This window comes from Cebus imitator, unplaced genomic scaffold (assembly GCF_001604975.1).
Source record: "Cebus imitator isolate Cc_AM_T3 unplaced genomic scaffold, Cebus_imitator-1.0 Scaffold48, whole genome shotgun sequence".
In the NCBI taxonomy this organism is placed as follows: Eukaryota; Metazoa; Chordata; class Mammalia; order Primates; family Cebidae; genus Cebus; species Cebus imitator.
The window spans coordinates 760138-787248 of record NW_016107363.1 but is presented as its reverse complement, the minus strand read 5'-3'; the positions used below and the strand labels follow the sequence as shown (position 1 = coordinate 787248).

Sequence of the window (27111 nt, the reverse complement as noted above, 5' to 3'; positions counted from 1 at the left end):
TTAGTCCATACTCACACTGCTATAAAGAACTAACTGAGACTGGGTAATTTATGAAGAAAAGAGGTTTAATTGACTCACAGTTCTGCAGGCTTAACAGGAAGTGCAACTGGGAAGCCGCAGGAAACTTACAGTCATGGCAAAAGATTAAGGGGAAGCAAGCACCTCTTACCATGGCAGAGGAGGAAAGAGAGTGAAGGGGAAGTGCCACACAGTTTTTAACTATCAGATCTTGTGAGAACTCACTATCACAAGAACAGCAAGGGGGAAATCTGCCCCCATGATCTAATCACCTCCCACCAAGCCCTCCCCTCAACATGGGGGGATGACAATTCAACATGAGATTTGGGTGGGGCACAGAGCCAAATCACATCACAATCCAAGTTGGATGATAGCTGCTACAGTAACTGCAGTAGACTTGCAAGATAGTAACAATCATTGTCTTGTCAAATGGAGGCTCAGTGCAAAAGATTAATATGTGCCAATGAGTGAACCACACAGCCAACCATTCATTACCACATTGCTCAACCCCTAAGTGGAAGAAGATTACAAAATAAATGATGTGAAGACTCCACAGCCCCTTTTCCTTGAACTCTACTGGTCATCTGTTCTATTTCACTTCCGGAACATTCTTTCATCCAGATCTGAATCCCTCCCACCTTTTAAAGGCATTTTTCTACTTGCTGTCTTTTAGTTCACGTATGTTCCTATCTCCCAGACTATAACAAATGCTCCTTGAAGGCAGAGACTCTTTTGTGGAACAAACATTGCCTGGCATAGCACCCTGCATGTAGTATGTTTACTAGGGAGCATCCCTTGTATAGCATATCAATATTGCTTTCACACGGAGTTTCTAATTCAACCCTCCCAGAGACTTGGTGACATGGTTTAACAAAAGCTTAACGATTTGCTCATGGCCTGAAAACTCTTACAGAGCAGAGCTGGAACTGAATGTAGGACTTCAAATGCCACACTCACATTCACTGACTTTCCCTTTACCACCAAAGCAAGCACTGGTCTTACCTCTCAAGCACAGTATCACCTATCAGCAAGCTTCATGGAAGGCTATGAGAATCAGCCTATTATCAGGTCTGCACCACACTCTCTTTTGTGGACCAATATTCTCATGGAGTTAGATCTGAGTTTCTCAACCTCAGCACTCTTGACATTTTCCATGGATAATTCTTTGTTGGAAGGGTCTGCCTTGTGTACTGCAGGATATTTAGCAGCATCTGTGACTTCTACCTATTAGATTCAAGTAGCGGTCTCATCTCCCAAATTGTGACACTCAAAAGTGTCTCCAGACATTACCTAACATCTAGGGGAATAGGGCAGGTGGGGACTTCAAACCAGCTAGGAACCACTGGGCTGTTGCAGAGGCCAGGTTTACCTATCATGGGGGTAGGCATACAACCCAAATTGTCACCCGGAGCATCCAACACTCTTCCCCACTCCCTGATTAGACCATGAGTATATGATATCAAGGCAGGGCCAATCAGTAGGTGTTTTTGGTGGCGAGGGCATTGGCAAGAACATTGGAAGAGTGAGAAAGCCTCACTCATGAGATCATGGCACTTTATAGTTTGGTTTATACTGGTTTGATTTGAGATGTTGAATCTTGCAACCCAGAGAGGCCTGATAATCTATCCACTGCATCACTGTAATGCACGAGGTCCAACATGGGCTTCCCTTCCCATGAGTGAAGCACAGAGTGAAAGCCCAAGTCCTTTTCCAGATCAGCATGCTCTTAATATACACTGGCATTTCCTGCCTTGTGCTAATATAAGTGCTGGCCCCTCTGCCAGAGATCCTTCCCCAATGCCAGCATGCCTCACTTTCTCCAGTTCTAAATTCATTGTGGCCCTCCTTGACATTCTCTTTGCAGGAACACCCCCAGCCCACCTCCAGCAAAACAGTAGTCACCATCTGACATGCTATATAATTCCTTGTGGTCTAACTTCACCCATTAGACATTATCAGATCATGAGGGCAGGGACTTTGTCTCCATTGTGCACATGTTGGGCATGCAAACAGGTGCGCAATAAATATACTTTGATTAAATCAATGAATGAATCTATCAATCCAAGATGTGGTTTGAGGCTGGTTATCTTCATTTCCATGAGCATAAGGCTTAGCAATTTCAAATATTTAAAGACGAGTCAAAACCATCTCTGTTCCAGGTAGTCCCTCCTGTAGGCAAACACAAAAGGATCGTGGTCCATCTTGAATCAGGAGAGCATCTGAGCGTCAAAACAATACCAGGAGCTCGCAGTTCCTGCTCTGTCACCATTTCTGCATGTCCCCTCCCCCCTCCCACTCCCCACCACAGTAGACTCCTCACTGGTTTTTCATCAGTGGGACAGGGAGGCAAGAAATCCAAGTTCTGACCAAGTAATCATATTATACCTGATCAGTATGCACAAGATGACAAATCCTGATATAGCCAAATTTGACAGAAAAGGGAAAATTTCAGTATGGTGGGAGAGAGCCAGCCATGAGACTCCCCATCACATGTTGGTTAAGAAGCAGACGGTTCATTTTGCATTCAGGAAACAGGAGAAGCATGGACAGACATCAGAGTTTGGGTCTAGCTCACGTCTCTTATTCAGTGCCTTTCATCTGGATTTGACAGTCTCAAGTTTTCCATTTCTGAATCTGCATCTGGGCCCCTTCATCCAGACTGGGTTTTCCCTTGCTGCACAGTAATCTAGTTATATTTGGTGACTTAAGCTAAGAACATTTCACATCTTGACTCCTTGTTCATCAAATACTCAACAAATATTTATGAAGCTCCTACTACATGCCAGGCTCTGTTCTAGGCTTTGAGGAAACATCAGTGCACATGGGAGATAAATTCCCTGATGTACCACCTAAGAATGGGGGTCTCTTATCACTTTGCACGTGGATATCATTTGCTGCCTATCGAGTCAGACCCCCCATGGGTGAATTAACATTTTAGTGGAACACACTGGAGGCATGGCAAAGTGATTAAGAATGCATTTCAGTCAACCCAACATGGTCTAAAAAAAAAGCAATAAGCATAATCTACACCCATACTTTAGTACCTGATAAGGTTGTTGGGAAGATTAAATGAAGTGCTTCAAATAGGAAACTAAAAATGAAAAATTTGAGGCAATCATCATGATTAGATACTCTGAAGCAAAAAAGCTTATGCAAATCACCCCACAACCCCATAACGGCTCCTGTACCAACTCTCGTTTCTCCCAGTAAAGTTCAAACTTGGTCACCACTGAATATGCCCGCTCAGGTCAACCACATGCTAGAGGAGCCAATTGGAAGCACAGCCCCTCTACATCGCTTGGATGAACTGTTGGAGAAAACTGAACATAAAATCAGAAGCTCTTAGCTGATGCAGTAACAGAGTGGTGGGCATGAGCCAGCACCATCCCAACATTGATTCTTTACCTCTAAAAAGTGGTTTTCTCCAAGGCAAAATTGGTTATTTGGGGTCGATAGCACTTTTGCCATGGTTTTCAACACATAAGCGGCAAGAGCTTTGCCCTATGCTTTGTATAACTTCTCTCTACTAAACCAGGACCCAGGAAGCATGATGGTGGAAAGAGGCATGGGAGTCAGAAACTTTTGTGAAAGACTTGGTTATGTATTCTGGCAAGTCATATTTCCTTTCTCTGGATCTTGGTTACCTTGGGGTAAAACCCCACTGGATTAGATCAGGGGTCAAGAAACGTTTTTCTATTAAGCATCAGACTAAATATTTTAGGCTTTGTGGGCCATATAGTCTCTGCCATGACTATTCAACTCTGTCCTTGTAGTGTGACAACAACCGAAGACAAGACAAAAGTAAATGGGCATGGATATATTGTAGCGAAACTTTATTTACAAAAACAGGATGCAGGCTGGATTCAGCCAGAGAGTCATAATTTGCATACCATTGGATTAGATGATCCATGAGTACCTTCCAGTTCCAATTTTCCATAACTTGATTGTATAAATTCACTTCCCACTTGACCTTATAGAAAGTCTTAAAGGCTAGAAATCCTAGGTTAAAATTAAAAGCTCTGGAAGTAACAGCTATCATTTATTAAGTGATTGCTGTGTACCAACTATTATACTAATGGCTTTAATGTGGTTTATCTCATTTCATTCTCAGGGCAATTTGTTGAGGTAGATATTATACTTAATCCATTTTATGGGTAAAGAAGCTGAGACTTCAGCAGTCGAATCCATTCTACATCATATAACTGGTAAGTGGCAGAGCTAAAACTGGAACTGATGGCTGACTCCTGAGCCCTTGTTCAAAAGTATTAAACTAAGCGACTATCACACAGGCACCTACCTCTGCCGGCCGCCCTACCCCTACTCCACTTACTCTCTCACGAACCCTCAAGAAGTTCACATGAGAAATCCTATTTTTGCATGTCACATACATTAAAAGACTGGCCTAAAAATAACAACCAAGTTCACTACTCCAGATGATGAATTGTTTTTTAAAGCATAATAACTGGTTCTTTGACTGGCTCAAGACCTTATGGTGGCTAGAATACCTTCAACATGCCTTATTTGGAAGGCAACCACCAGACAAGAAGTGCTGGATCTGCTGATGGAATCTGCAATCTCTCATCCAGGCAAACACAGCCCTATTTAAAGAATTCTTTAAACTAAGAAGGGGGAAAATCAAGGACTTACTTCTTACCACAGTTTATCACAGTTAAACTAATCATAAACAAAACTCTCAAGAAACAGTGACCTTGGAAAAAAAAATCAAAGGGTAGCATGGAATGTGCAGCATGAGATCCTCTGGCCAGTGTCATGGGAGGCATTTCAAGGTGAGGTGCCTGCTGGAGCTCCATCAACGCCTGTGCACTGTCTCAATCTCTGAAACCTCAACAGAGTTTCCCTGTGAGATGGGTGATTACTAATGCGGTCTCTTTGGGGCCTTCGGATGGATGGAGGTTTGTAATAATACAGGTACATATTTTGGCGCAGCCACAGCTCCCTTCCTCTTGCTTGGTGGCAGACGCTGCAATCTCCAGAGAGTTTTAGTGTCCACAGCAAGCACAGTGAAAATGTTAATGCAACAATTTGATAAATATTTAATGGCTCCTTCCTTAGCTTGCTGATGCGATTAAGCAGGAGCCTCATTACTAAAACCTACTTTTGCTTCCTCTTTTATTTATGAGCTTGATTCCTTTACACTAACACACAGTCAGGTTTGGACAAATTGAAGAGAAGAATACGGTGGGAAGAGGAACCAACAACTCAATACCAGACCATCAAAACTCAGTGCAAGTCAGCTTCTGGCAAGAGGTATTGTTCCTGTCTCCCAAGGCGACAGACAAGACTGAAAGGGAGCTAGACAAGAAGCCTCCTAGATGAGAAGCAGCCCCAGGAATACAGATCAGCTGTTTTCATGGTGATGATGATATTTGGAAGGTGAGCAAAAAGACAGGGATCCTCAATCTATTTCTCACTTCCTAAGGCCAGGACTATTTATTATTAGAGTACATTATACATTTGACCAACAATAATTTCTCTTCCTGAATTTTTGTACTTCCCACTCAAATGGTCCTAGTCATTTTTCGAGCCCAGCTCAAATGTCATCACCTCTTGGAAGCTTTCTCAATCTCTCTCAAGTCAAAATTAATCATTCTTTCTGTTGTAAACCCATGTGTTTTGCTGATAAGGTTATCATAGCTTTTCTCTCACAGTCAGAAATAGCACAATTGAAATTGAAGACTTGAGTCCAATTACCTGGGTTTACCACTTACCAGTTGTGTGGTCTTAGGCATGTTGTAAAACCTCTCAACACCATATTTACTTATCTTTAAAAATGGAATGATGATGATGCTCCTCAGGACTGTAGTGAGATCACCTGAGGTAAATGTTTCAGTACCTAGTGAGCATTTAGATACTCTCCCTAACATTTAGATACATACGTATGTAGAAAGAAACTGAAAGCTCCTATCTACCTCCTGCATCTTCCCATTTAGAATAAAAAAACTGTGAGCCATGTTGGCCAAATTCCAGGCCAGAATAATGAGTAGGGTCACTTGAAAAGGTCACATACCCAGATACTGCATTCTTTCCATGTCCCATGTCTTCCCTCCTTGCACAAGTTTTCTCTCTGTGTACATGCCTGAGCTTGTTGGTCACTGCACTTCTCGGTCTATGTGACTAGAGAAAAAGTTTGGTAGAATCTCAAGATTTGCATTTATATTTAGGAGAGATTAGGAGGCCCTATGCAGGTTTCAACCTCAGCCACGTGTCCTGATCCAGCTATTACAGGGCCCTCCACTAAAGGGGAATGTTGCCATTCTTCTTTATAGGTTCTTTGGAAGCATCTTTGGAGGGAGCAAAGGTTTATAAAATCAAGCGCACACTTCATTCTTAACATGATGCATGTGGAACTCCTCATAGTGCTAGAGGGCAGATGCAGGGAGAGGGAGAGGAGAGTTTGGAGTTGAGCAGGCCTCAGTTCAAATCTCAATTTGCTGGCATAAGGCCTCAGGGGAGATGGAAATCTCTCTGGCGCTCATTTTCCTCCTTACCGAATATGACAGAGGACTCTAGTTACTTATCTCAGCATCTCTTCTTCCTCCTCAGTAGCAGGATTCCAGTTTTTATCTAAGCATACTCACAACTTGAGTAAACAACTGCATTTCTCAGCCTCTTTTGCAGGGATGGGTGGTCATAAGTCCAAGTTCTGGCCAAGGAGATAGTCGTAGTATTGGGTGTGAAAAGGTGAAGTCTCCTTAAAAGAAAGTATCTGTGTACTGCTTTCCTGCTTTTTTTCTTCTTGCTGCCTGGAATGCAAACATGGTGGCAGCAGCTGAACTATGGAGCGGCTCTGAGGAAGGGAGCCACATGCTGAGGTTGGCAGGGTAGGAAAAAAGCAAGCTGTGTCTCTGTGACATAGTGAAGCTGCTAGACTAGCCCTAGACAGACACCTTTAAACTTCTTTTACAGAGATACACATAAAGGCTTGACTCACTTATGCCACTATCGAGGTTTTCACTGTTCTGTGCAGTCCAACTCAATCATTACTTACATATAAGGCTCTGCCAGAATGTAAATAAAACTATGACCTACAAGCCAAGTCCAGCCCACAGCCTGTTTTTGTATGGCCCATGAACTAAGAGTGATTTTTATAGATGAACATTTGCAATCAATTTGATAATAGACAGTAACTATAAATCTCGCTTCCTCAAAAATGAATTCCATTCTTCTCATTAGTAGATCTGTATTTTGGAAAGATTATACTCAATTATTATTATTATATTTTGAATTTTGTCAAAAAGTCTGTGGAAATTTGTTTTCTCATTATACAGGTACCTACACACTAGTCTTTATTTCGCCTCTTGACTTGCATAACCTAAAACATTTACTATCTGGCTCTATACAGAAAAAGTTTGTTAACCCGGGTTGTAGAAAAGTCTCCAACATGCTGCTGATCATAAAGAAAATACTCAACAAATGATACCTACTACTATAATTAAATCTCCAAAAGAGCCTGGCACGAAGTTGCTCAACTCTTTATTCATTTTTGTGAGATGTTATAATCCTATAGAAAAGTATGGCTTAACTCTTTGTTGAATTTAGAGATAAAAAGTTTCCAGAGTCAACCTCACCCCTTCCAAGCAGCTCCACTTTCCTTCCTACTTCATGGTCACTAGGCAAGAAAAAATAAACAGGACAGCATAACAAAGACACTTAGAATGCACTGTCTCCCATGTCTCCCTCCCCACCCCATCAGTCACATATGCATTTTAAAGGCCACCTAACACAAAGGGACAAAATGGATATGACAAAGGGGTTTTGGGCACCAAGCCTAATTTCGTTTAAATTTCTCTGGAATGGTTTGGTAATTGAGCCTAATATCCATCATATATTTCCCCAATAATTCCAGAATTGACATGTGTAAGTTGCCAACCTGGTACCCATTAATGGAATCCTGGGCAAAAGCACATACATGATTCTACCATTCAACACATCATAGCAATGCTCCATCCAGGACTAAACTCAATTTTAGGATCCCGAAAAAGTCTCTCACACACGTATCACTAGGAGCTGTTGAAACATGAGTTTCAGCCTTCCCCCATTTAAGAAAAATTATTCGGCTGAGTTAAACCAGTGGTTCCCAACCTTTTTGGGCAATGGTGCCAAGATTCTGGCTCATATTCATATCACTTTGCCAGTCTATGCCAACTCCTCCTTTCTCCACCCTTCTGTTCCCAACCCTCAGTTGGACACGCTCTAATCTATAAGACAGTTTGGGCTGCTCCAAATACCAGGGTTGGGAGTATGGAAGAGGAGTATAGGATCAGTTCAGTGAAGGCCTAATGAAGAAGAAGAGGGATATGTGCAGGCCATCACGTCTTTCCTTAAGGCAGCCAGGGAAGAAAAGGCTGACTTGGCACTGACAGTGGGGGTGTGAGCAAGTGAGTGAGGTGGCCCTGAGTGGGATGCAGAAAGGTGGAGTTGTGTCTCTAGCGGGGCGTTTGCTCCTTCAAAATTACCACATCCAGTCCCAGCCCACTGGAAGGCAAGCCAAGGGGAAAGTCTTATGGAAAGAGTGGTGGCTCAAAAGATTTCAATACATCAAGAGAATGGAGGCATGGCCAATGGCTTGGGAAGGCAGTGGGTGGCCCAGGGGATGAGAACCATCCCTATTAATCAACTATTATCCTTTGCCATGATTTGAATGTTTGTGTCCTTCTTTCTCAAATTCATAGGTTTAAATCCTAACCCCTAAGGTGACAGTATTAAAAGATGGGGTTTCTGGGGGTAATTAGGTCATAAGGACAGAGCCCTCATGAATGGGATTAGTGCTCTTATAAAAAGGACCCCAAAGTGCTAGCTCTTCCCTTCTGCTGTGTGAGGACACAGCAAGAAGGCACTGTCTATGAGCTGGAAAGCAGGCTCTCATCAAACACTGAACCTGCAGGCACCTTGATCTTGGACCTCAAGCTCCAGAACTGTAAAAAAATCTGTCGTTTATTAGCTACTTAGCTTATGGTATTTTGTCACAGCAGCCCAAACAGACTAAGATACCCTGGGTTATAAGAAGCTCTCATGTTGCAAAGCATCTGAAGCAATTAGTGGGTGGGGGTGGAAGAGGTCTTGAATGAAAGAATTGTGGATTTCATCCCAGCATTGCATGCACTCCCAAAGGATATGTACTGGAATGTCTGGAACAGCACTTTTTATACTAGCCTCTAACTAGAAACTAGCAAAACTCCCAGCAACAACTGAATGAATACATTTTGATCTATTTAACAATAGAACCCCATAAAACAACTAAAATGAAGGATCTACAACTACACACAAGAAAACAACTGCATCTCACAATGTCGAGTGAAAAAAGCCAGGCACGTAAGAGAGCAGATTGTATAATTCCCTTTATGTAAGGTATAAAAACTGGTAAAATCTATGATGTTAGAAATCAGGAGACTGGTTAGAATTAAGGAGATGGAAGGGCGAGTGCAAAAAGGGCTTGTGGGGCACTGGTAATATTTTATTTCTTGATTCTGTGTGGGGGTAACATTGGTATATTTAGTTTATGAAATTTCACTGACTTGAACACCTATGATATGTTTACTCTCCTGTATGGATATAATATACTTCAGTGAAAAAATCTAGAAGATAAAATGTGGCCTTTGAGAGATCTGGAACCCTCAGTATGCTAATTTTGAAAGGATCCCTGACAATTTTTGGCCAGAGTTAGGTTTAATCACTTCATTTGACAATAAGACTCAAAGAAGGAACATGAAAACAGTGGCAGCAACACAGCAGTGGTAAAAATATACAACAATAAGCCAATATTTACTTGATAGTCACTTGTGATAAGCACATCACAAGTTTTATCTCATTTAATTTTATAGTACCCCTATAAAGTATTCAGGTATATCCCACTTCATAGCTGAAGACACTGAAGTTCAGAATGGTGAGGAAATAGGCCTGACTCCTGATTTAAATACCCTTTTTGCCTCTTAATGGGACTGAGGAGTTCGTGGCTAAGCGAGAACTTGATCCAAGTGTCTTGATGCTTGAGTCAATATGCCTCTGTGGTAGGTTGCAAAATGGCCTCCCAAAAACACGTCCATGTCCTAATCCCCAGAATCTCACAATTATAACATATTTGGGGAAGAAGGCCTTGCAGATATAATCAAATTCAGGATTTTGAAATGAACAGATTATGTGGATTATGCAAATGGGCCCTCGATGTCATCTTAAGTATCCTTGGAGAGGCAGAGGGAAATGTGACACAGGCACAGAGGAGAAAGCAATGTGAAGATGGAGACAGATACTGGAGTGATGCAGCTGTAACCGCGGAATGCCAAGGATGGATTGCTGGCAGCCACAGGAAGCAGGGACAGACTCTTGCCCAGAGACAGCCAACACCCTGTCTTTCAAACTTCTGGCTTCCAGAACAGTAAGATAATAAATTTCTGTGGTTTTAAGCCACCAGGATTGTGGAAATTTGGTACAGCAGCCCTAGGAAATGAACACTCTCCCCATTATCTAAGCATCAAACAGCAGCATCTGAAGAGCACTCTACAAAATGACAACAGGTGTCCTTGAAAAACATCACAGAATCACACAGGTTTGGGAAACAATGTTAAGTGAGTTTCTTTATGATTGGACTTTCAGGCCCTTTGTCATGCTTATTGTCCTTATGTATCTTTGAGAGGGAGATATGGTACCACAGACTTTTCCAAACTTGACCAGCCTCATAACTCACTTGTTAGGCTCCCCTGGTATGTTCTCAGAAGTGCTGCAGTACGCCACGCTGAATGCACTGACAGGACCCAAGAGGGAACAAAGGCCTGAAAAGCTAAGAGTTATCACTTTGCCATGCTCACGATTATTCTTCTAAAGCCCCCTAACACAGTGCAGTAGCTATGAGGGCAACAGTTGGACTAGATAATCTCCATGGTGCATTCCAAACTGAACATTCTCTAATTCTTTATGTACAGCAACAGCTCTTGCCCTTGGCAGACAGTGCTAATCAATCGCAGCACTATTTCCCTAAGGTCTGAAGGGGTCACTTTAATCCATTAAACCAGAGCTGCAGGCAAATAAAACCTCTGTTCTATTCCTGTCTTGGTAACTCAATGTACAGTCCAAATAAATAAACCATGGCTTGTGGGTTTTCAGAAATGCCTGTATTATTCTCTTCTTGTCCAGGGAAGGACATCCTCTTCCCCACCAATATTTGTTGATGTTTTTTTCCACTTTTAGAACATGCCACACTTTGCTCTAATTTTTAAATTAGTACTCCACCAATAACATTCAGTGAGAGGTTGTGGTTTTTGGGGCTGGAGAGAAGAGTAAGTTTTGGGCACTAAACTTACAGTTCAACCTTTGTTCTCTGGGAAAGATTCTCTCTGACAGATTTAAAAAATATATATGTTTACTGCATTCTGAGTTCCAAAGCCACTTGTGGGAGTTGTAGTGGATCTTAAAAACTTTTGGATCTCAAATCAATTCCCAGAACAGCTGCATCTGATCAGACTTCCTAGGCAGGAGAGTTCAGAAGCTTGGGATCTTCAGAGAAAACCATTAGCTGGGGGGTGCAATTTTTAAAAGGTGATGAGACGCTCAGGCCTTGCTTGTACTCAGTGCTGAAATAACACTTCCCTTCAAGGGGTTTTCAGACCTCCACAAGGGGCAACTATCATTGACCTGGTTTACGATTAAAAAAAAAAAAAAAGGAAGGCTAGAAATGTGAAGCTCATGGACTTTGCAGCATTGGGAAGCACATTAATCTTTACATCCCTCAGGAAGTAAGAGGGAAATGAAGAAAGGAGGAGAGTGAGTAATAAAAATCATTTTTAAATGTTTAATTTGCTAACAATTTTCTTGCAGTTGCTATGTTAGGCACTGGCCGAGGTACCAGTTCATCAGTCAGCCAAAATTTATTTAGGGAACCCCTCCGAGAAGGAAGGTACTGTTAGAGGGGATTTAAATGATGCAATCCTTGCCTTTAATGGACAAAGAGGAATAGGGACAGGCTTGTCATACTGAAAATAAAATATTTTTGATCTTGAAAAGAGCTTTGGAGAAAAGTTAGTATGATAATGTAGCCAAGAAAAATGTGGGCTGTGAAGTGTAGACATGGAGCAAGGCTAGGTAGGAAGCGCTCTTGACAGAAGGATATTTAAGCGAAGACCTCAATGATAAGAAGATGTTAGCCAGGCAAATACATAGGGGAGAGCATTCCAAGCAGAAAGAACAGGAAGTACAAAGGCCCAGAGGTAGGCAGAAACTTGGGCTGGCCTGTGGCTGAAGCACAGGTACTAGTAGCCAGGTAGGGAGATGCCCTGGAGGGCTAGCCAAGGGCTAGAACTTGCTAAGGTGTGACAATCTCACAGGCCATGGCTAAATGTTTGAGTTTTGTCCTTATTGCAATGTGAAGCTGTCTGAAGCTGTTAAATAGGGTACTGCTATGATGTGATTTAAGCTTCAGAATCACTAGGTGTTTGGGAAGTTTGTCAAGTAATCAAGGTGAAAAATGATGGCAGCAGGGACTAAAGTTGTGCCTGTGGAGATTGGAGATACATGTATTTTCTATCGCATTTTTTTTTACAGAGGTATAATTTACATACAGCAAAATACATAGACCTTACATGTAGGGTCCCATCAATTTTGAAAAATGTCTAAATCCATGTAACCCATACTCTATCAAGACATCAAACATGTTCAGCACCCCAGGAAGTTACCTCAAGCTCCTTCCTAGTCAGTCCTCCCTCCTTCTCACCCTTACCTGCTACAATTTGGGGTATATTTTTGAAGTAGAACTGAAAAGACTTATTCCCATTGGATTGGATATGGGAGAGTAAGAGAAAGAGAAAAATCAAAGGTGCCAAAAGTTTTTAGCTCAAACAACTGGGTACCTGGAGGTGCCGTTTGTTGACATAGTCAGGGTTTGAGGAGAGGAAAAAAGCTAGCACTATGTTTTGATACAACAAGACTGAGAAGCCGACTGGAAATCTAATGAAGATGCTGAGAAGAGATGTATATATACGTCTGGAGCTCAGGAGAGAGGTCCAGGCTGGAGATGCAGCTCCACTAGTCAAGGAGTACAGTGTAACATGAAGCGATGGGCAGGATGACGTCAACAAGGGAGCAATAAAGTTGAAAAGGACATGAGCAAGCAGGAAGGAGACAGAAGCGGCTGACCTGGAAAATACCAAAACTAGAAGAGGAGAAAGAGCAGCAAAGGGAATGGGGAGGAAGGAGGCAGATGAAGCAAGGAGGAGACAGAAAGTTTCAGAAGGAAGCAAGCAGAGGGAATGATCCACTGAGGCAAACCATGCTGACAGGCAGAGGGCGACCTTGACATCTCTTAACAGATTTAACCCTCCCTAAAACTCTGTAGGGTAGGAGTCCCAATTATTTCCATTTTACAGACAAGGAAACTGAGGTTCAGAGATGAAAGTGACTTGCACATGACTAATAAGTGGTAAAGCCACCATTTTGAAGATCAACAGCTTCCCCCAAGGGTGGTCTGCAGCACATTAAGAGGTGAGGCTGAAAGGAGGTTCCAGGGTCACATTAGCACAGAACATGCGACATCAAGGCTAAACAGTTTTCTCTACTCCAGGCCTTCTTAGAGCCTTTGAATACTGACTGCTTAAGAGGGAGATGTAAAATATCGTATGTTCCACACACACAGCACCTTTTTTTGTTTTCTTTTTTAGAAGAGCAGTTAACCAAACAGGTGTTCCCAAGATCACAGTAAGAGAACCACTGCTAGAAGCCCACATGAACAAGTTTTCAAAATGTTTTTAAACAAACTCCAAAGAGTCTCTAGGACATTGCATTACTTGTAATCAAAGGAGAAAGGGTCAACATGAGCATAGCATTTTACGGATAATGAAGGGATAGCTCATGAGGTTAAGTGGTCTGTCCTGTATCCACCATCCTGAAGCAATTAAGCAAGAAAAATCAGTCCCGGTCCATGTGCCCCAAAGAGTGAGAGAAATCAGGTCAGGCCAAGGGAGAATCAGGCAAGAAGCTTAAATGAGGCTTCTTTCAGTCTCTGCCTCTCCTCTTTACAATATTCCCTTTACGTTCACTTTCCATAGGATTCTACCCAGAATAGGAGGGTATACAGAGAATGGAAGAACGGCTGTAAGTGGGCTCAGCCCATGAGCATTAGGAAATGGTTTCAACTTTTTTGGGCTGTGTAGGGTGAGGTCTTATGAAAGGATCCTATGGGAAGCATCATGGATTGGAGGAAAGTAAGTGGCACCTATATCCAGGTGGAAAGAGCCCTCAATGGAAACAGAACTGTCTTAAGAATTCCAAAAGCTGGGGAAATTAAAAGCACTTCACAGTCAACCAGCCTTGTCTTGGGTCATCTTAGTTCAGCACTTTAAGAACCCAAGGCAAATCAGCTGGACACTCCTCAAGCTGTTGCCACAAGGACCTCCACCCCATGTGGTCTCCCTCAATTCTGTCATGGTGGATTGTCTAAATGGGGACCTCATGGACGGCTGTCTACAGAGGGCCAGCATCCTAGAAAGGCAGACTTTGGCAGAGTGGCACCAGGGCAGTGGAAAGGTGGTTACTAGGTACAAATCATAAAGAGAAGACCGCCCCTCCCTCCCCCCCGTCTAATTCACCAAGAGCAAATGCTTGAGAGCAGGGACTGCATTTAAGAAGCATCCCAGGTAGATGCTTGGAGTTGGACAGTTGTAGGTCCAGGTCCCCTTCATGGCCACTTGGTAGGCTTGTGTCCTACGGGAGTTACTGAACCTCTTTGACCTTATCCTTCCTCATCTGTGAAATAGGCTGGCTAATGGCACCAAACCCGATAGGGTTGTTGTAAGGATTTTTCAATAATAAAGAACAAACAGCAAAGAGCTTCTCAAGATAAAGTCCAAGGTTCCACCTCGGTATTTCTTAAATGCAGATTTCAAGTCATACTACAGACCTGGAAACAGACTCCCTGAAGGATATCCTATGCACTGTAAAGTCTGAGAAAGACTGGTAACACATTTAGTCTGTGCTTGGCAAAAGCTCAGTAAGTTAACAGGCATCATTCTGTTTATTGCTGTTATCATTTATAATATGTCAAGATGAGATCTCTTCTGCAGCCTGGACAACTTAGTGTTCAAAATTAGAATTTATCCAACATCCAACTCAACAGATGTTTGCTTATCCCCAGAAGCCTGAACAAAGCCTCAATCATCAGAAAATATAAAATAAAATCAGTGACTAATTATAGCAGCCTGGGTGAATGCAGAGTAATCTTTTGCAAATGTTTCTAAGAGATCAAATAGTAGTTGTTTTAAAGAAAAAGGAGTAAGAAGCAAACTTCCAAAGATGTGATAAGCAATGTCACGTACACACTCCCTGTGGATTGGCATCTTGCCTGGGAAGGTGCTTTGTGAAGAGGGAGACCCTAGTGATAGGTACAAAGATTTCTCTACACAGGTTGGCTGTTAAAAGTCAAATGTGAAGCAATTATCAAAGGCCTCTGGGCTAATCTTACGGGGAGATCACTCATGAGTTTTCCCATACACTGAGTGCCGCAGTACCTGCGTCTGTTCCCTCTGTTACCCCTACATCTTACATTCTTCTGGAAGTTGTCCAGATTACAATCTTTGCAAAAATGAACCTTCCTCTGCTGGTCACACAGAAGAGCAGGATATGAAAAAAGAAATCACCAACGAAACAAAATGAAGCAAAAAGAAAACCAAAAAACTGCATGGTAATCAAATGCTAAGTATCCCAGAAAAGAATTCCTTGCCATTCAGATTTTGAGAAAATAAAAAATATCAAAGAAACTTTTTTGGAACATCACATTTAAACTCTCAATACAATTTCCATAAAGTCTCATTATATTCAACTAGGATTACCATTCTGTGTTTTAGTAGCTAAAAAAATTATTCCCTCTGCTTCCTTTCATTGACATCAGAATATCACACTGGGTTTATATTCACCCAGTGCTCTCCTATTTTATGAAAGTGCTAGGAAGTGCTTAATGTGACCGAATACTTTTCAGGAAAGCTTAAGAAAAATAGCTCGGGGAGCACAGCATCCCTGAGATTTGGTTTTCCAAATTATTTTTAAAAACCCACAGATCTCTCCACACAGAACACAAAGCAGCACACGTGTCCCTCAATTGCCCCTTACCATCTTTTCATTGCCCATTTTCTGCGCTGTTGATGCACTTCAGGGCAAACCCAACACAGAACCACTTAGCCTGCTCTGCAAACAGCTCTACAAAGACCATAAATGTCACCACCAAATTGGTGAGTGCTAGTTCAAGCCTTTGCATCTTTCTCATTCCTTGAGACATCTGTGTCCCTAAGGATAACAATTCTGGCTTAAAAGAAATCTTGGGAAAAGGAGCCAAGAGTTTTTCCTGTTGAAGCTAAGTGGGAGGAGGCTAGTGGGGAAGTGGGCTTGACAAAACTGTCTTGAAAATAAGTTCCATCTTAAGAAGCTCACAAAGGGAATGAGAGAGTTATTTCAGTTTCTTAAATGGAAGTACAACCCCAAACATAAAAAATAAAAGGCTGGTTGATGGAGAGGCTTGAAAACCTCTGTGAGACTGAGGCTATCACTAAGGAAAGACTGCCTTGTAACAGAGCTTTCTTGTATTACACCCAAAGCTGTGTACCATCTGAGGCTGATTCAGGAAAATACTCAAATCTCCTGGTAATTTCCTGCAGACAGGACGTTTAATCATCTCGAAGCCTCCACCGCAAAAGGAAAAAAAAAAATAGCTAAACCAAATGATTCACACTCTTAAAACGAATCTGCCTTCGGAACAAGAACCGTTTTCTGGTCTTGAAAAGCAGCCACGATTTGTTATTCTAACAAAGTGTTCCCTTCCTCCAAACAGAAATAAAAGTTGCTCAAGGAGAGTTTGTCCTGATTTCTGTTCTGCATTTCTTGAAACTTCCATCCAGTCAACAGTTTCTCCTGGCAGGTTCTCAGAAATCCAGGGAGAGCTGGGTAGGCAGTGACTAAGAACACAGGATCATTTTTATATGCCTCCCTAACCCCCACTTTTTGGCCCCATGGGAAGATGTTTTATTGTAGGATGAGCAGAATTAGCTGCACATATAAATTCTTCACTGGCCAGCTCACTTGACACCTTTATCTGAATTGCCCAATGGGCTGGGAAGATTTGGCAATTGATGATTTGAAAAGGAAAGGCCAGATCTTCCCCAAGTGGTATTTGTTCTGTCTGTACAGACTGGGCCATATCCATCTCTCTAATTACCCAACTAGCTGCACAGATAAAAACATCTGTGTACAGAAAGCAGGGAACTCAAAGTATACAAATGATTCACACCACCTAAACAACTGCAAATAAAGGCCAGCCCAGCAAAATAAGGGCTTCTAGAAGCCAAAATAATTTAATATGGGCGGAAATGGAATTTGGCAATCCACACATCACACTCTGCTCCAATTTTGGAAGGCATGTCTTCCAGCTGCCTCATCTTACAAAAAAAAAAAAAAAAAAAAAAAAGGTAAACTCTGACATTCTGCATTCGATTCTCCACCTCTTGCTTAGGTACACACAAGTGAACAGATGGGTGGGGGGAGCTGAAACCACATCTTTTAAATCTTACCCAGCACCTTCCCACAATCTTTCCTGATTATTTTGGTTTTAATGTTTCCCAGGCACTTCAGATTTGTGTAATCCCAACCTTCACCAAGTCCTAACTCTTCCAGCATCTGAGAGGGTGCATTTGGTAATTTGGAGTGTAAGAATTAACCCTCTCATCACCAAACTACACACTCCCTCATGTAGAGCTAGGAAGGGCCAGGAGAGGGGACCTCTCCACCTATCCCAATTCAGAGAGAACATGTTCACAAATCCAGACGCGCTTCCATTACTGAAGTCCACCAAGAAGCAAAGAAATGAATTTTTAAAGTTCTGGGAAAATAAACAACTTTTCTCTTTTCCGGTATATAAGCTCAAAATATAAAAGTATGTGGGAAGAAGTAAATAATGTTTTAAAGTAGATCTTTCTGGAGACTTTAAGAAATATTTTGAATAGAAAAAAACTAAGTCATTAACAGTAAATACCTTTTAAATATTTAAGGGAAAATGAATGCTAAGAGAATAAAGGCTATTTAAAAAGCAAATCCAGGGATGTTTTCATGTTCCCCCTTAAGAAGTCCTAATACAGTAACACCACCATCCCCTCGTGATATTATGACTACCACTGTTGGTTAATAAAGTGTCTGTCTGCACGAAAGGTGGCCGACACTCAGACCCTCGACACTCAGTTCACCAGGTCCCCACCGCGGGGCTCTTGACTCCCCAGTGTCTGGGTGGCAAAGCGCACCTCTCCCAGAGCTTAGTTTCCAGCTGCAAGGCCCCTTTTTCAGGGCAGTTCCTGAAACCTGGAGCAAACGTGCCCCTGCGCCCCGCTCAGTGCTCCCGGCTGTGGGTTGGGGGGGGCACTTACCCGGCTTAGCCTTGCATCGCTCCGACGCTGCGGCGCCTCCGCCGGCCGGGAAACTGGGACGGGGATGTGGGGGAGGCCGGGGAAAAGGGGGCTGGAGACCCAGGGGCAGGGGTAGCGGCTGCAGCTAAGGAGCCCAGCGGGGCGTCGGCCGCCAACTACCCGGAGCAGGAGGGGGCCCTGCAGGGGCTCCGCACAAGGGGGCTGACATTCCCGGAGCAGCTTCTGCTCTGTGCGCAGCTCCGGATCCTGCAAAATCACTCAGGTCCTGGGGAGAGGAGCTCCAAGCTCTCTAGGCTGCCTCCAGGCTGCTTAAAGGGACACCTCCCCACCTCCCACTCCGCTTATTGGTGAAAATCTCGAGCCACAGGCCAATCCTAGGCCTGTTCCCAAATTGAGATTTCAATCAAGGGAGCTACTACTTTAAAATTAGAAAGGGCTGATGGAGTGCTGAGCCACCTTTCAAAAGCAGAAGGACACAGGCCCTCTGGCCCTCAGACCAGAGGTCCTGAGAGCTGGCAGTGGCTGGAAGAGAGATTAGACTGCAGCTCACACAAGGAACAGGGGACACGCTGGACTCCTAGGCTTCACCCATCCTGTGGCCCTCCCCATCCACTGCTGTCCTTCAATGAGGCTCATCCAGTTTATCACAGACACTGGAGGCCTTCTCTGCTCTTGGTGCTCCTAAAGCCTTTGCTTATCTCTTTTCAGCCACTCATCACACTTTCACGTTTTTGCTTAATCTGTCACTCCCTTTACACTGTAAATTCTACCAAGGTAGGGATATTTTTATCAAGACCTATCACTCCCTACCTGGAACGTGATGAGCTCTCAGTAAATATTTGTCGATTGATTGAAAGAATGAATCCACCAAAGAATGAACAATGGAAATATGTCCACTGTTGGCTGTGACAGTACACTGTTAATTAAGAGAACAGTCAAAAGGCCAGTCATTGATTTCACACAAAACCGTGTTCAGATACTAACTCTACCTCTTACAGGTAGGTAACCTGCATTTTAGTTTCCTTGTCTGTAAAGCACGATCATGAAATCTACCATCTCATAGGGTTGTAGTAAAGATTGCATGAGCTCATATTTAGACTAGAGGAGGTGCTTGGTCAATAACCCCGGACAAATGAATAGTCAATAGCTGTTGTTATTACTGCAATTAAAATACATTTGCTGGAGATTTGGACTGAGTCTGACTGCTGATTTGACTTTGTAGTGAGCAGTTATTAATGAAACAAATGTGAATTTAGTGCCAACTCAGTGCCAGGCCCCATGCCAGGTATTAGGATCATCAATGAAAGATAAAGTCATTGACCACAAGGAACCCACAAGTAGGGGTTGGGGGTGGGAGGAACGGAGAGAAGGAAATAGACAAAGTGAATTATGCTAAATGACATATGAGCAAAGACATATGTAAGGGAATGTTGACTGTAAGAGAGTTTATAATATCAAAATAACTGAAAACATAATTATCCAATAATAGGGGGCATGGTTAGTAAATTACGGTACATCCATATAATAGACTACTATACAGCCATGAGAAAGAATCAGAACTAAGTGCAGCAGTATGCAGTGAGTGCCACAATGCATTGCTAAGTACCGTGCAGACAGTAAAAATATTTCTGCTTGCACAAAACATCTTCATGTATTATGTGCACATATGTATGCTGTACATGCAAAAATTACTTCTAGAACTATGATTAAGAAAATGGTAAAGGTTATTATTACTGACAAGGTGATTTGAGGTCTAGGCAGATCTAAGAGGATAAGGACACTAACATTTCATCGTATGTCCTTGTATATTATTTGAAATGTTTTACTATGAGCTTGTAATAAGGTCCTGGTTCTGACAAAATGGCAAATGATGACAACCTGAAAAATTCAACCCTTTAAATACCCAGACATGCTCGATAAAATATAACACATGCTTAGCTGACTCACAATAAAGAAAGGAAGGCCGGGCACGATGGCTCACACCCGTAATCCCACTTTGTGGGGCCACGGCAGGAGGATAATTTGAGACCATTAGTTCAAAATCAGCTTGGGCAACATTGCAAGACCCCATCTCCACACAAAATAAAAAAATTAGCTGGGTGCAGTGGTGTGCACCTGTAGTCCTAGCTACTCAGGAGGCTGAGGTGATTGGTTTGGCCTAGGAATTCAGGGCTGCACTGAGCCATGATGGCACCAATGTTCTTCAACCTGGGCGACAGCATGAGACCTTATTAACAAAACAAAACAAAACAGGAAAATACCAAGAAATAAAGAGGGAATTAAAAACAAGAGTAAGAAGCATGCAAAGTCATGCTGTGGTTATGAAAGAGAGGGAAGAGTGGTTGGTGGCAGACAAAAGCGTTGTCTTGGTTCCCTAGGGGCTAGGATCCTAATGCCCACACAGGAGAGAGACAGGGCCTTGGGACAAAGAGAAGCAGGAAGTTCTTATTTGTAGAAAGCCAAGAATATTCACTGAGGGCTGCACCTTGAATGAACAGATGGATTGGAAAAACTGACAGCCAGCTAGGTAAAACTTGTCTGCCTCTACCTATATTCTGGGTGAGAGGGAAATGTTTTAACTGAGAATGAGAAACCCTAAGACTGTGCCTTTCTTGAGATTGCAGGAATAACAAAAGTCAAAATCAAGAAGCTCTGACTGAAAAATTAATATTAAAATTCGTCCTATTCATGATATACCAGGAATGCCTGATACAAACAAATGAAGATTTCCCTGGCCACTTCCACAACCCAGACTACAACCAATCCGACAAGCACGTGTTCCCAACAGTAAATTATACAACATCCAAGAAACTGATTTTACATGTCAACAAATAAAAGAGTAAGAGGCTCAAGAATTACAGATCATAAAACAACTGAAATTCTGAAAAGGAACATGGAATGAGAAAGTTTATAAGGATTGAAAACACTGAAGCTAGAATTGAAACCCTAAAAAGAATGACATGATGACTATTCCTTTCCGTAGATCCACTAAAATTAAAAACTCAATGGATAGGTTAAGTAGACACTACTGAAGAGAGAAATGCAGATCGCACGACATTACAGAAATAAAGCACAAAAGGACAAAGAGTTGAAAAATATCTTAGAGATAAAGAGATATGGAGACTAGACTGAGAAGTCCCAATCTACATATAGTAGGACTCTCATAGGGAGAGACCAGAGAAATCAGGAAGAGGTGATTACTGAAGATATAATGGCTGAGAATTTTCTGAAATTTATAAAAATCATGAATCATCCCATTCAAGAAGCACAATCCATCTCAAACAGAATAAGCAAAGGACATTTGCAAGTATTAATTATTCAAAAACAGCAGTTAATAAACGGAAGTGGGGAAAAATGAAGCAGTGTGATAACGCAATGACAGCGAGAAGTAGCAGATGGCACTTTGTAGTTCAGAAGGGAGGCAGCTTCTGCCATCCCACATATGAAGATGGACACTATTTTCCTGAATTATCTTGAAGACTTAGCTGTATATTTTCTATGGTGTCCAGGTGCGCAGGGCAAAGTGGCAGAGCTCTCCTGGGAAAGATGCAGCCATCAAACAAAAGCAGCAAAACCCAGAAAACAAACAAAAAACCCCAAGTCCTTGTCATCAGGGATCTCACTCTGGTAGTAGAAGCAGCTATCACAGAATTGAGAGCATCATAACAAGGGAACAGAAACTATGGAAACTCAGAGGAAGAATGTTTCAACTAGCATTGCAGGGAGAGGTGGTGGCTCAGGGAAGACTTCTTGCAGCGAAGTCACATCTGCCACGAGGGACCTGTTGTCTTTAGGGGAAAAGACTTTAGAATCAGGCCTGCCTTTAAATCTCAGTACTGCCACTTACTATCTTGTGACTTTGGCCAGGTTGTGTTAACCCTCCAAGCTTCATTTATCTCATCTGTAATGGAATTCATATCACTAGTCCTGGGGCTGTTTTGAGAATATATATTAAGCATGTAGCAGAGTGCCTAGCCCATAATTAATTTCTACTAAACAGGTATACAATATTATTATTAGATAAAATTCAGTGCCCGGGTAGAAAAAAAAATCCCTTCTGTTGCCAAAGATGATTCTCTTCTAACAGTTAGAGATTTCAGTCTGTTTTCATAAAACTACCCTGAGAAATATAAATTGTTTACTGAGTATCTACCATATGAAAGACACATCATCGTCAAAATACAGCTATCACACCTGGTCTTTTCCATATAAGAATTTAAAATCTACTTCCAAAAATACAACTAATAAGGGCTACATATGTTAAGTGTCAAATAAATAATTTCCTCCAGTGTTAAATATTGAATCTGTGACAGAATTCTTGTCCGTATCATTAAACTTCAGATTCCCAATTACACAACAAGTTGAAAGAATTCAGAGTCAAGCAGGAGAAGTATTAAATGGACCCTCCTCAGAATTTTTCAATATGTTTGTGAATGATTGGGATGATAGATGGAGAGGAAACTTCTTAAGTCCAGCCAATCATTGCTGGGCAGTGCCAATGCTTGGTGGAGAAGAACTCAAAGCTATGTAGCCAACCTGAAGGAATGGCCTGAACTAAAGTGAATGAAACTCAGTAGTGGCAAAAGTTGTCCCTGCTCTTTGGAAGAAGCACTGAACTGTACAGTCTTAGAGAGGAAAGAATTGGACAAGGACATGCTCTTTCATTAATTTCTTCATATACCATTTAACAAACATTTATATAGTATCTACTTGGAGAACTAGTTTACCATGTAGGCTGGGTAGACATGGAAAAACAAGACTAAAACACAGTCCCTGCCTTCAAGGAGCATAAAATGTAGTAATCTAAGATCCTCTTTACTGTACTTGAAACAACAAGGCCCTCTGATACTCTTCCTTCTACTGTTTAATGAGTACCTAACTTTTGTAACCCTCTTGAGTATACTCCAGGGAGTAAACACCACTTGTTTCACAATAGAAATAAATCTCATGTCTTGGGCTAGCATCAATTGATTAGTAGTGGCTTCCTGGAGTGCTGACTTGACGAGAAGTCATCCTGCATTGGCAGGAAAGCACGCTATGATTGGTTAGTGATGTCTGTCATGTGGATAGATGAGGAATGACAGTATTAATGCTATAAATTTGACATCTTCCATCTAGTCCAACCCCCTCATTCCACAGATGAAAAAACAGAACAGATCTTTCCTTTTTCCTGTGGCATTTAAATTCAGCAACACTAGCAAGGGCAACTGAGGAGAACCTCCGTATCTGAAATGTTGCTGAGCGAGAAAAAAACCTATAGCTTAGAATATTTCTGATGAGCTTTTAAGATATGAACTCAAATCCTTGAGCAGCCTTTGTATTCTGCAACAAGCTGACTAAATGGAGAAAGCTAGCAACTTTGATCTCCCTATTAGCTACAAAGTGCATCTACCTCCACATATATGAGATTATATTAAATATACATAATTTGAGGATGCTTGAGAATTTAAAATTCATTGAGGGACAGAAATGTCTATAAACTGAATATATTTCAGAAACACAAAATGAGTAAATACATAAAACAGCAATTAACATGTTATGTAGCGAAGGACAAAGATTTGTATCATTTTATTCTATTAAATGTTATAGATATCATCAGTCAAACAAAGGGAAAGAAAAGCTCTTATTTATTTTCAAACAGACACTTTATATCCTGGGGACTCTGTAACAGTAACTAAGGAGATAGGGTTTGTCCCCATTCAGCAGGTCTACGCCCAATATATCAACACTTACAACCATCACCCAGTCACAAAGAATCCAGGCTCCTTGGCTGCAAAGGACAGAATGGTACAAATGGACAACAGATAAGCAGTAAGTCCAACCTCAGCCTCACTCAGATACAAAGAACAAATTGTAGCATTTGATTAATATGCCAGCTCTTCTTTCATGCCAATTACAAAGCGAATTTTCTGGAAAACCAACTCCTTGAGAAATAGATCTAATTAATTCAGTTATATAAACTCCAATGAAATATTAGGGGGAAGGGACAGGAGAGAGAAAGTGAGAGAGAAGGAGGCTACGAAGGAAGGGGAGAAGGAAGGAAGCAAGGAAGGAGGGAATGAATCAAAATAAGTGAGGAGGTTGTGAAAAGGATGCTCTGGAGATCCTTGGTTACTTTAAGAACCCGAAAGGTATATTCTGACTTAAGATAATAGAAATGATATTTATATTTCAATCAAATGCCCTATTGAAGGTGTGGATAAGAAATTAAAAGATGGCCTACTCAAACAACTCTGTAATGCATACATTTGTTAGACTAGTTTTTATCTCCCTCAAAACTCAGCCATTAGCATATCACCTTTAATGTATTTGCTAAACCTGCTTTCACTAAGTACCACGTTTGTCATTTGTCTTACTGACTATACCTTATATTATTATTTACAATAAACAAATTGTGGTTCATTCACACAATGAAATAGTACTCAGCAGTTAAAAGGAAATGAATACGGATGGGCGTGATGGCTAACACCTATATCCTAGCACTTTGGGAGGCCGAGGGAGGTGGATCACCTGAGGTCAGGAGAACGAGACCAGCCTGGCCAACATGGCAAAACCCTGCCTCTACTAAAAATACAAAAAAATTAACAAGGCATGGTGGTACATGCCTGTAATCCCAGCTACTCAGGAGGGCTGAGGCAAGACAATCACTTGAATCTGGGAGGCCGAGGTTACAGTGAGCTGAGATCACGCCACTGCACTCCAGCCAGCCTGGGGGACAGACAGAGTGGGACTCTGTCTCGAGAAAAACGAAAAAAAGAAACAAAGAAAGGAAATGAATAGATGCAATGAGACAGATGAATTTCAAATATATTATACTATGTAACATGAGACAGACTGAAATGGCTATATACTGTATGATTGTACTATATGACATTCCAGAAATGGCAAAATTATCAAAACAGAAAGCAGATCAGTAGTTGCCAAAGGTTGAGGATGGCAGGTGAGGATACTTGAGAATTTAAAATGCACCGTGGGGTGGGGGTGGGGGGACAGAAATTTCTGTAAACATACAGGTAGCATGAGAAAATCTTGGAAGGTGGTAGAATTAATTTGTACTCTGAGTATAGGAGTGGTTACATGACAGTTTATTACCCTATGCATACAGTATATTACTGCATGCATTTGCAAAAACTCATGCAAGTATAAACCTAAGAATAAATTTTATTGTATGCACATATAAAAAGTGGAAAACAAAAACAGACAAACCCCCAAAGCTTAAAATCGTCCCTTGTAACATTTTGGTTTTAATTATTCCTGTATTAAGTATTTGCCTGTTATCTTACTTGCTTTTATAAAGATGTTTAATGATCAAAAAATAGTTCACAAGATACTGTTGCCTGTTAAAAACTGTGAACCTCAAGTTGCTCTTGCTTCATTAGAAACGTAAATGATGAAATTTTAGAGGTGTGTCAACCCTAACTCTCAAATGAAACCTCCTCCTTGATGTCTTACAAGATTTGGAAGACTGAAAAGAGAATGTTTGTAATTACGTGTAACTCAATGTTAGTTACTGAATTGACCCTGCATTCCCTCACCCATCTCACCCCTTGGGAAACAGTGCTATAGATCGGAAAATCCATGAGGGAAGGGATGGCACCCGTCTTATTGTTCACATCATCCTCAGCATCTACCATAGCAGGCACTTGATAAATATTCATAAAACGAGCATGTAAAACCTCTCTGCAGTGTCTCACATCCACCCTCCAGGTGAGAAAACTCCTGAGGCAGCGAGTTTCATCACTAGCCAGCATTCCTCCACTGCCGGTCACAGAGAGCAAGTCCAGCCACTCTTCCACTCACTATCCTTCCAATCCTGAGCCTTGTCTTCTAGCAACTCAGTTCTGTTAACTGCTGCTTGTGGGACGTGGTTTCAAACCTTTTCACTACCCCAGTCACTCAAGATGTGACATCCAATTAAACAAGAACAAGGACTTATTGTCAATGATGTCAGGTGAGATGTGGTTAGGTAAGAACACATCCATGCTTTCCAGAGAAACATGTTTAAATATGTAAGCCTAAAATAACACAATGTCTGAAATGCGCTTTAAAACATTTAGGAAGGAAGCAGGAAGGTAGGATGGAGGGAAGAAAGTCAAGCAAAAGGAAATTGGAACATATGAATAAAATGCAGCCAGTTTCGATAATCATTAAATCTGTTATGCGGAGATGCATTGTACAGGTCTCTCTTTTTAATTTATTTTAGAGACAGGGTGTCACTCTGTTGCCCAGGCTAGAGTACAGTGGCATAATGATAGCTCACTGCAGCCTCGAACTTCTGGGCTCAAGCTGTCTTCCCTCCTCAGCCTCTGAAGTAGCTCAGACCACAGGCACATGCAACCATGACTGGCGAATTAAAAAAATGTTTTTAGAAATGGGGTCTGGCTATGTTGCCCATGCTGGTATCAAACTCATGGCCTCAAGTGACCCTCCTCCCAAAGTACTTGGATTACAGATGTGAGCCACTGCACCTGGCCTGTATTGTTCTTTTAATTTTTCATTATGTTTGAAAACGGTCTTAGTAATAAAAAACCTTCAAGCCTGATTTGTCCAAGGCAGGGTGGAGTGGGTTTGTGCTCTCCTCATTACCAACACATGATTTCAACACCGTATTAATTTGATAAACACTGAACTGTTGACCAAAACCTGTTTAAGATTAGTTGTTTTTCTTTTAATTTGTGGGTTTTTTTTT

The 27111-nt window shown here is 41.7% G+C and overlaps 1 protein-coding gene across 3 annotated transcripts in view; it reads right to left on the bottom strand.

Annotated features, from left to right (window-relative positions):
* Positions 1 to 27111, bottom strand: part of PRICKLE2 (prickle planar cell polarity protein 2) — a 364780-nt gene that overhangs the window by 161200 nt on the left and 176469 nt on the right. The window contains exon 1 of one of the 3 annotated variants that reach the window (XM_017527347.2): positions 18423 to 18726. The exons of the other annotated variants lie outside the window; for them this stretch is intronic. The gene's annotated coding sequence lies outside the window, so the exon portion shown is untranslated. Of the gene's footprint in view, positions 1 to 18422; positions 18727 to 27111 lie in introns of those variants that run through there. 3 annotated transcript variants of the gene reach the window in all.